This window comes from Lolium rigidum, chromosome 4, assembly GCF_022539505.1.
Source record: "Lolium rigidum isolate FL_2022 chromosome 4, APGP_CSIRO_Lrig_0.1, whole genome shotgun sequence".
In the NCBI taxonomy this organism is placed as follows: Eukaryota; Viridiplantae; Streptophyta; class Magnoliopsida; order Poales; family Poaceae; genus Lolium; species Lolium rigidum.
In genome coordinates this window covers 148260833-148272023 of record NC_061511.1, presented here as the reverse complement: position 1 = coordinate 148272023, position 11191 = coordinate 148260833, and positions in this window count along the sequence as shown.

Genomic DNA, 11191 nt, shown 5'->3' with positions numbered 1-11191 from the left:
CTCCATCAAGCATGTGAGCCGATATTTGGCACAGCTGGGCACGATCTCAGCATCAGACGAGCTGCGCGTGAGGTTCTTCGCACAGTCCCTCACAGGATCGGCTTTTGGGTGGTACACATCGCTGCCACCAAACTCAATCCGGACTTGGAAGCAGTTGAAAGAGCAGTTCCACGTGCAGTATCACTCAGAGGCTTCCGAGGCTGGCATTGCCAATCTAGCACAAATACGACAGAAGCGCGGGGAAACAGTGGCAGAATACGTCCAGCGCTTCAGGACCATTAGGAACCGATGTTATTCGGTTCATGTGAGTGAAAAAGAAGCAGTCGAGTTGGCGGTGGTGGGTCTCTCATCATCGATCAAGGACGTGGCCTCCCAAGCGAGACTACCCTTCACTGGCGCACATGGTGCGAAGGCTGTCGGCATACGAACAGCGCCACCCGGATGTTTACCGGGATAAATTCAAGCGTGCGGTGGTCCTGGTTGAGGCGGATGAAGATGAAGGTGCTGCGGGAGATCAAGAGGTAGCAGTGGCTGAATGGACTCGGGGGCAAGCCCCGTGTCCTGTAAATGGGTTAAGCCACAAGGTCCTCCAAAAGGGTTTGACTTCGACGTGACCAAAGCTGAGCAGATTTTCGACCTCTTACTCAAGGAGAAACAGCTAAAGGTACCCGAAGGCCACAAGATCCCCACAGCTCAGGAGTTGAACGGAAAGCCATACTTCAAGTGGCATAACACGTTCACCCACGCCACCAACGACTGCAGGGTGTGGCGTCAGCAGGTCCAAATGGCGATAGAACAAGGGCGTCTAATTTTCAGCCAGTACGCCTGTTATCACCAGAATTTGACCAAGTCAGAGGTGGGCCGCGATCAAGATGGGTTTGAAGAAGTATATATAGAAGGAATACGTGGATCGGCCTTTTGTACCAAGTTGGGCTTAATTGCCCGTGTATCTGTAACATATTAGATCGCATCTTAGTTTAGAGATAGAATCTTACTCGTGCACGGTTTAGTGCACGCCCACATTAGAAAGTCCGTTGGACTATAAATATGTACCTAGGGTTTATGGAATAAACAACAACCAACGTTCAACCACAAACAAATCTCGGCGCATCGCCAACTCCTTCGTCTCGAGGGTTTCTACCGGTAAGCGTCATGCTGCCTAGATCGCATCTTGCGATCTAGGCAAGCACAAGCCTGCCTACGTTGTTCATGCGTTGCTCGTATCGAAGCCTTTTTGATGGCGAGCAACGTAGTTATCTTAGACATGTTAGGGTTAGCATTGTTCTTCATGCTCGCATGCTTTCGTAGTGCAACCCTTGCATGTCTAGCCGCCCTTACGCCTATCTTAGGCGTAGGGGCGGCACCCGCTTGATCATAGTTTAGTAGATCTGATCCGTTACGATTGCTCCTTGTTCTACAAGGATTAGTTTAATATCTGCAATAGTTAGGCCTTACAAAGGGGGAGGATCCAGCGGCACGTAGGGTGTCGTTCGTTGGCCCTAAGCAGGATGTTCCGAGGATCAACCTCGTGTTGGTTTTTAGGCCTTGTTTAGGATCGGCTTACGATCACCGTGCGTGGCCGCGAGGCCCAACTCTGGAGTAGGATGATCCGATTATGCGGTGAAAACCCCACATCGTCGTAGATCTCATTAGCTTTACCTTGATCAAGCAGGACCACCATATATTCGGACACCTCGTCCGAATCATGGGTGGATCGGCTCTTTGAGCCGATTCACGGGATAACTCGAGAGCCGATCGAGGCTCGTATTTAACGTTTACGTGTGTGCCCTGCGAGGAAACTAAGCGAGGCATCATCCATACCTTCCACGACCAGGTATAGGTCAGGTGGCACGCCCTTGTGATAAACATCGGTGCGTGCGACCAGGAGGCTTTGCGGGCCGTCGCTCGGAGGGACTAGGGCCAGCCGCAGCCCTAGTTGTTCCCGGCTCTACGGTGTTGCCCGTCTCTGCCCGCCGGTGGGTTTCGACGTCAACACATTCCGGCACGCCCGGTGGGACAGTCGACGACATCCACGACATCGCCATCTACATCCGAGATGGCGGAAGACACTCCGGTCACGTACGCGGATCCGCCCGATGAGCTCAAGAAGAAGCATGACGAGATCAAGGCAACCCTCGAAGCCGAACTCATCGGCTCCTTCCACCGAACCCGCTCCCATGGCGTCGGGTGGAAGGGTTTCACACCTGAAGGCGCACTCGATGGAGTGGACTTGTCCGCCCCGTCGAGAAGAACGCACCGGGTCGGCTGCGGCGGAGATCAACTACATGGTGGCTCATTCGCTGCACCGCCACTCCGAGAGCCTCGGTGAACACCTTGGAGCGTGTCGCTCGCGCGTCGTCCAGGAAATCATGAGTCACCGGTACCCCCGTCGGGACCGGCTGCGGGGACTTTCAAAGGAGAGATGCCACTCCGGCCCCGGCCGTTCGCATGGGTAGCACCGGAACCGCCGAACTCATCGGCATACGTCGTCTACAAGATTGGTGGTGATCCTAGTGACTACCAATTCCTGCCCGAGCCACCTAAGGAGGTCCCGTACGGATACGCGTGCGCATACGTGCCGGACGGCAACGCACGGGCACTCTCGAACCGGTCCGCAATAACAGCGGCCTCCGGAACGGCGGGAGGAACGTCGAGAGCCGATCTCGAGAAGCGGTCGTGGCTGGCTAAGTACGCCGCCCCGACAAACCTCCGAGCCTAGCTCCTGCAGGTTGGCTTAGAACCGGAAAAACAAGCATGGCTGGTTAAGTATGCCACCCCGGCGAATCTTCGGGGTTCGACACCTTCAGCCATCACAGCGGATCAGATTTGTACAATTCGAAAGATCGGTTCGGTATGATGCCGAAAAGGAAGGCGTTCGGCTACACCAAGCCGTACCCCAACAGCTACGAACCGATCCCGCTGCCACCTAAATATCGGCTCCCGGACTTCACAAAGTTCGGTGGGTCGAGAGGGTCCAGCTCCATCGAGCATGTGAGCCGATATTTGGCACAGCTGGGCACGATCTCAGCGTCGGATGAGTTGCGCGTGAGGTTCTTCTCACGAGTCCCTCACGGGATCGGCTTTCGGGTGGTACACATCGCTACCACCGAACTCCATCCAAACTTGGAAGCGGTTGGAAGAGCGGTTCCATGAGCGGTATCATTCAGAAGCTTCCGAGTCTAGCATTGCCGATCTAGCACAACTACGTCGAAGCGCGGAGAACCGTGACGAGAATACATCCAGCGCTTCGGGACCATTAGGAACCGATGCTTTTCGGTTCGTATAAGCTGAAAAGGAAGCGATCGAGTTGGCGATAGCGGGCCTTGCAACACAGCTCAAGGACATGGCCTCCCAAGCGGATTATCCCTCGCTGGCGCACGTGGTTCGAAACTTTCAGCATATGAACAGCGCCACCCGGACCTGTACCAAGACAAGTTCAAGCGTGCGGTAGCCCCGGTCGATGCGAGAGGAAGACGAAGTTCCTGCGGGAGACCAAGAAGTAGCGATGGCTGAGTGGACTCGGGGAGGAACCCCCGTGTCCTGCAAATGGGTAAAGCCACCAGGCCCGCCCAGGGGATTTGACTTCGACGTGACCAAGACTGAGCAAATCTTCGACCTCCTACTCAAGGAAAAGCAGTTGAAGATACCTGAAGGTCTCAAATTCCCCACGGCGCAAGAGCTGAATGGAAAGCCATACTGCAAATGGCATAACTCGCTCTCCCATGCCACCAACGACCGCAGGGTGTGGCGTCGGCACATCCAAGCGGCGATAGAGAACGAGCGTCTAATTTTCAACCAGTACGCCATGAAGGTCGATACCCAGCCCTTCCCCGCCGTAAACATGGTGGAATATGCTTGCCATGCAGGGTGCCAGCCGGGTTTCCTGTGCAATATCAACATGGTAGATCTTGGGCACCACGCTGGTAAAGATAGAGATGAGGGCAGCTGCTCTCATAGCAAAGAAACAGAGGAAGCCGCTCCACGCGATCGGCTCCGCCAAGACGGCAAGCGCTACATAACAGAGGGAGAAGTGAAGAACATAAGATATCAGCGACCTCTCTCTGGATCACCTCCTCAACAAGTATGTGAGTCGATACGACCAACGCCGACGGTCCAGCAATGATGATGAAAGAGATCGTCCGGTCGGAGAAGCCAGAAGACATCGTCGGCATAATCGCGATGAGGAGGAGCACGAGCGTTGTGCCAAGGGAAAGGCAAGGGAGCGAGACGACGAGGACAGGCACTGGGATTGTCCTTTCTTCAGACACTGCTGGGATTCAGGAATGAGCCGATTGCCAACAATCGGCAATTGCCCAGAATGCAACCGGAAGAAGAAGGAGGCAGCCAACGTGTCCGTGTTTGAGCGCTTAGGACCTCTCCCGCCACAGAGCAAACGAGATGAGTCCCCTCGGTTGGAAGATCTCGAAGATTCAGAAGACGAGGGAGAAGAAGAAGACAGTACCACCGGCCAAGGTGGTGCCCTGACGGACTCAGCCGTTCCCAGAAACGCAGGGTTCAACGATTGCGCGGCCTGGAAGAAGCCGAGAGGTTATACTTGCATACATTGAGGAAATCAAGGCCTGATCTGGCTGCAAAGGTTCAGCGAACCCTGGATGAAGAGGGTCGTCCACGGAAAATGGAGTGGCGCCCCAAGCAAAGGAAAGCCGATGATGAAACATCGGCTGGCACAAACATGGTGCTCGTTCTTCCGACGACACTTAGCGCTCCACGATCACACGATGCACTCAAGGTGGGCGACGGCAAGAGCGCTAACATGATGAAGTCGAGAGATTGGGTTGGTTTTATCTACCGGCCTGAACGAGTAGCAAGAGCACATCAATGAGCAAATGTGGCGAGGCTGATCCTTGTGATCGGCCCCAAAAATTTATGAAGGGACATTACAAAACCTTCATCGAACAAGCAACGTGGAGGCCGATTCCAGCAATCGGCCAAAATTATCCTCACCCACCATTCTGCCTGGGTTCGACATGTTATCCAACAGAGCCGATACCATCAATTCTCTTGACAGAATCGGCTCGGGGGGGCACCCAGGTGGACAAAATACGAGGATATGCAACGGAAGCATCCCGTCTCATCTTTGGTGATGGGTATTGGGATAAGGGGGCCGATGCACTAGTCGGCCGTAAAATCTGAAAATTCAAAAATTTTCAAGCACAGCCGATGCAGCAGACATCGACTTAAGGATATGGAAGCCGATGCGTGGCCATCGACTCAAGAAGAATAACTGTTACGATCAGAGGGTCAATGGAGCACTAATGGAAGAACTCCTCAATGGAGTAGTGTAAGAGCTCGGATCCTCTCTTCAAAGGCCAAGAGCAGCCTGGAGCGCATCAGATCCACCAAAGGAAAGGAGCCGATCTAACTGGCAAGGCGCAGGAAGGACTGAAGAAACTCGGGGGGCAGCTCACCTTGAAGGTTCTCTGCTGGGGGCTATGTCATGAGTTAAGGCTAATGTCGGCACATTGTGGCTGATTCGCCTTCATTAAGGCTCGGGGGGCAGCTCGCCCTAAAGGGCGTTGCTCTAGGGAGCCGATTTGTTTGGAATCGGCTAGCCCTGCGACACAACTGGTTTGGAGAGCGGTGTTCTGTTACAGAGTCATCAGTTTGAGCATCCAAGACGGTTCCAGGGCTCTTTTAAAGTCGCCTGCTCAAAGATCAAGTCGCCAGCTTACTAAGATCGGCTGTGTCATCGTCATCGGCGGAAGCCAGCTAGCTTGGAGGGATGGCTAAATTGGCCTGTCTCGCAGATTATCATGAAGCTGATGCGTTACCATCAGTCACTAAGCATGGATTAGGCCAACAGTCAACAAGCTCAGCATGAAAGAAATTGGCGAAATCAAGCTAAGGGAATTCTTCATTAATATGGGGATTTCTTACAATGGGGAGCCGATTGCTCAAGGAGGGAAGAACAAAAGAAGGGTCTATTGACCAATCTACTACTGCTTGGGCCTATACTATTAGATCCTAATCTACGGGCCATCACTGCCCTCATCGTCATCCTCAGAACTCTCATCGGCACTGCTGCCGATGGGCTCCTCGTTGCTACTCCCGTAGCCCTCCACGGGGGCTTCATCCCCGTCTTCATCGTCGCTGTTGTCGTCGTCCCACCACATGCGGAGACGCTTCGCCGGCGAGTAGCCCTCGAGGGAGTCGTCGTCGTCGTCGTCGTCTTCTTCTCCCTCTTCTTCAGAGGTGAGGCAGCCGTCCCAAGAGAACTGGTCGTCCTCGCTTTTCGGCTCCAGTTCCCCATCGGCGAGGAACTGAAGATCTTCATCCCCGCTGGTCAAGGACTTGTCGTCCTCAGACCAAATGGAGGAGGCGTGGCTCTCCTCGTCCCAGTCTTCCGGGGCACGAATTTCCGGCGGCGTCTCGCGGGAGGAGTCGGACCCATAGGAAAACTCGGAGGAAGAGGAGGAAGACATGGCGGCACAGAGGGTTTTTGGTGCTAATGTGAGGGGGACGAAGAAGACGCAAGCTGTTTAGAACGGTTAAATAAAGGGGATATGGGAGAGATTCAATGCCACGGCGGCTTCCGAGGAGATGTTGCCCAACGAGGAAAATTTTACGGCCACGTGGAGAAGTGGAACGGGCGGGGCATCATGATGGGGATTCCGCGGCGGCTCCGCTCCGCCACGACATGACCCGACGAAAGAAAGCGTAATGATTTTGGAAATGTCATTTCCAAAACCAGGGGGCATGTGTTATCACCAGAATTTGACCAAGTCAGAGGTGGGCCGCGATCAAGATGGGTTTGAAGAAGTATATATAGAAGGAATACGTGGATCGGCCTTTTGTACCAAGTTGGGCTTAATTGCCCGTGTATACGTAACATATTAGATCGCATCTTAGTTTAGAGATAGAATCTTACTCGTGCACGGTTTAGTGCACGCCCACATTAGAAAGTCCGTCTGGACTATAAATATGTACCTAGGGTTTATGGAATAAACAACAACCAACGTTCAACCACAAACAAATCTCGGCGCATCGCCAACTCCTTCGTCTCGAGGGTTTCTACCGGTAAGCGTCATGCTGCCTAGATCGCATCTTGCGATCTAGGCAGCACAAGCTTGCCTACGTTGTTCATGCGTTGCTCGTATCGAAGCCTTTTTGATGGCGAGCAACGTAGTTATCTTAGACATGTTAGGGTTAGCATTGTTCTTCATGCTGCATGCTTTCGTAGTGCAACCCTTGCATGTCTAGCCGCCCTACGCCTATCTTAGGCGTAGGGGCGGCACCCGCTTGATCATAGTTTAGTAGATCTGATCCGTTACGATTGCTCCTTGTTCTACAAGGATTAGTTTAATATCCGCAATAGTTAGGCCTTACAAAGGGGGGGATCCGGCGGCACGTAGGGTGTCGTTCGTTGGCCCTAAGCGGGATGTTCCGAGGATCAACCTCGTGTTGGTTTTTAGGCCTTGTTTAGGATCGGCTTACGATCACCGTGCGTGGCCGCGAGGCCCAACCTGGAGTAGGATGATCCGATTATGCGGTGAAAACCCCACATCGTCGTAGATCTCATTAGCTTTACCTTGATCAAGCGGGACCACCATATATTCGGACACCTCGTCCGAATCATGGGTGGATCGGCTCTTTGAGCCGATTCACGGGATAACCCGAGAGCCGATCGAGGCTCGTATTTAACGTTTATGTGTGTGCCCTGCAGGAAACTAAGCGAGGCATCATCCATACCTTCCCGACCAGGTATAGGTCGGGTGGCACGCCCTTGTGATAAACATCGGTGCGTGCGACCAGGAGGCTTTGCGGGCCGTCGCTCAGAGGGACTAGGGCCAGCCGCAGCCCTAGTTGTTCCCGGCTCTACGGTGTTGCCCGTCTCTGCCCGCCAGTGGGTTTCTGACGTCAACAACGCCATGAAGGTCGATACACACCCCTTCCCCGCCGTTAACATGGTGGAGTGCACTTACCATGGAGGGTACCAGCCAGGATTCTCTTGCAATATCAACATGGTAGGACCTGGGCACCACTCTGGTAAGGACGGAGATGAGGGCAGCTGCTCTCATAGCAAGGACACAGAGGAAGCCGCTCCATGCGATCGGCTCCGTCACGATGGCAAGCGTTACATCATAGAGGGAGAAGTGAGGAACGTAAGATATCAGCGACCTCTCTCTGATCACCTCCTCAACAAGTATGTGGGTCAGTACGACCAACGCCGGCGATACAACGACGATGATGAAAGAGATCGTCTGGCTAGGGACGCCAGGAGACAACGTCGGCATGATCGCGACGAGGAGAGATATGAGCGCCACGCCAAGGAAAAGTCGAGAGAGCAAGACTACGTGGATAGGCACTGGGACTGCCCTTTCTTCAGACACTGCTGGGATTCAGGAATGAGCCAATTGCCTACAATCGGCAACTGTCCAGAATGTCAACAAAAGAAGAAGGATGCAGCTAACGTGTCCGTGTTCAAACGTCTAGGGCCTCTCCCGCCCCGGAACAAGCATGCTGAGTCCGCTCGGGTGGAAGATCTCGAGGAACTAGAGGACGATGATGAAGAAGAAGACAAGTATCATCGGCCAAGGTGGTGCCCTGATGGGCTCAGACGTTCCCAAAAGCGAAGGGTTCAGCGACTACGTGGGTTGGAGGAAGCCGAAAGGGTATACCTGCACACGTTGAGGAAGGTGCGGCCTGATTTGGCCGCTAAAATTCAGCGAACCCTGGACGAAGAAGGTCGGCCACAAAGGAAAGAGTGGCGCCCCAGACAAAAGAAAGCCGATGATGAGACATCGGCTGACACAAACATGGTGTTCATCCTTCCAACGGAGTTTAGTGCTCCAGGATTAGACGAAGCACCTGTGGCACAACTTGACTGCGGCCCACGGCCGGTTATCTTTGAGAAGCCACGAGAAAGAAGCTACAGGCATCCGAAGGCCCTGTACTTGCGAGGTTACATCAATGGGCAGCCTGTCAACAAGATGTTGGTGGACACCGGAGCGGCGATCAACATTATGCCATACTCCATGCTACGTCGGTTGGGACGCTCTAGCTCGGATCCGATCAAGACCAATGTGACACCGAGCGATTTCAACGGCCAAGCATCCGACGCACAAGGTGTTCCGAACGTGGATCCGACCGTAGGAAGGAAAACCGTCCCTACGACGTTCTTTATTGTCGACGACAAGAGCACTTATGCTGTCCTACTAGGGAGAGATTGGATCCACGCCAATCTGTTGCATTCCATCCACGATGCACCAATGCCTAATACGGTGGGATGGAGATGAAGTAGAAGTCGTCCACGCAGATGATTCAGCCGAAATTTCAACGGCTGGCATGAACGTTTGGGAGACATCAGGCCAAGAGCCACTCTCAGGCATCAATTTGGACGACTGCGAGCGCATCGACGTGACAAAGGATAGGGTTAGGTTGGTTTTATCCACCGGCCTGACCGTGTAACGAGAGCAACATCTATGGACAAACGTGGCGATGCCGATCTATGTGATCGGCCCCAAGGATCTATGGAGGAACATTGCAAAACCTTCATTGAGCAAGCAACATGGAGGCCGATTCCAGCAATCGGCCAAAATTATCCTCACCATCCATTTTGTCTGGGTTCAGCGTCGATCTAATGGGCAATGGGTTTGCGTCGGCTGATGAGCTGGAAGAAGTCCACACTGGCCCTAATAGAGCCGACGTTCACATATAATGCATTGGCTAACCACAGAGCCGATATCAGCAGATACCTGGCAGAATCGGCTCGGGGGGCACCTAATCAGATGAACATGTGCGATACATGTGCAGTGAAACATTGGGGGCCGATAGAAAAATCGGCCCATAAAAAAAAAATTCTCATGATACAAAGCCGATGCACGGCCATCGACTCTAGTACAATTCCATGGGATCTACCAATTGCGTGTTCAAAACACAAGGACCTCCAGTTCTGTGTCAGAGGAGTTTTGTTTCTGAGCCGTTGTGTAGTCATCTGCAATATCGACTTTCAATGAAAGGAAGGTGATCGGCTCTGATTGACTTTGCGTGGCAGCTTTCTCTGCGTGTCCTCGTCACTGTTTCGCCTTGACTGGGGCTCGGGGGGCAACTGACCTGGTAGATGCTCTGTTTTCAGAAGCCGATTGGAGAGTCATCGGCTGGTCCCGCGTCGCAATCTCTTTCAAAGGCGGCGAGTTCTTGCAAAAGAGGGATCCATCATCACCGATAGGGAGTTGACTCTGGGCTATCTGGTTGCTGCAAAGGAACAGAGCAGGTGATATCTGTTCTGCAGAAGTATCGGCTTCAGCGTCAAGTCGTTTCAGCAGCGGTGCTAGGACTCTCTCGAAGGCATTGGTCTTCCACATTGTCCACCAGAGCTCAAAGTCGTCGGTCGAAAAGAAGAAGGATAGAAGTGAAGGACTGATGCGTGGACATCGGCTTATTGGACATTGACCAAGTTTACGGTCACTCCTTAGTCGAAAAGATGAAGAGTGGATTATGAAGGACCGATGCGTTGTCATCGGCTCATTGAGCATTGGCGAGGTGACAATCGGCTAAATTAGCATAAAGGAAATCGGCAAAATCAAATTGGGGAAATTCTTCATTGATAAACGAGATTTCTTACATAAGGAGCTGATTGCTCTCAAAAGGAAGTACTAGGGGATACATTGCCCCGTCTACTACCACTGGCCCTATGCTAAGGTCCTATCTAGGGGCCGTTGCTGCCCTCGTCGTCGTCGTCGTCGCCGCTGTCGGCGCTACTCCCGGCCAGCTCGTCGTCGCTGCTGTAGCGGCCGCCGGCAGGACCCTCGTTGTCCTCGTCCTCCTCGTCAGCGTCGTCGTCGTCGCTGTCGAAGTCGCTGAGGTTCCCGGGCCAGGGGCAGTGGCGCTTGGCCGGCGGCTCGTCGGAGGAGCTGTCGTCGTCCTCCTCCTCCTCCTCCTCCTCCTTCGCCTCCTCGGAGGAGGTGACGCCGTCCCAGGGGAAGCGATCGTCATCGCTCTCCTCCTCCGATTCCCCGTTGGTGAGGAAGCGGAGGTCACTCTCCCCGTCGGTCAAGGACTTATCGTCCTCTGACCAGACGGAGAAGTCGTGGCTCGACTCGTCCCCGGCCTCGATGGCGCGGCGGGTGTCGGCCGCGTGGGCCTCCTCCGGGTTCCACTCCGGCGTCGGCTCGCGGGAGGAGGAGGATTCGATGGAAAGACCCGATGAGGCAAAGGAGGAAGAAGACAT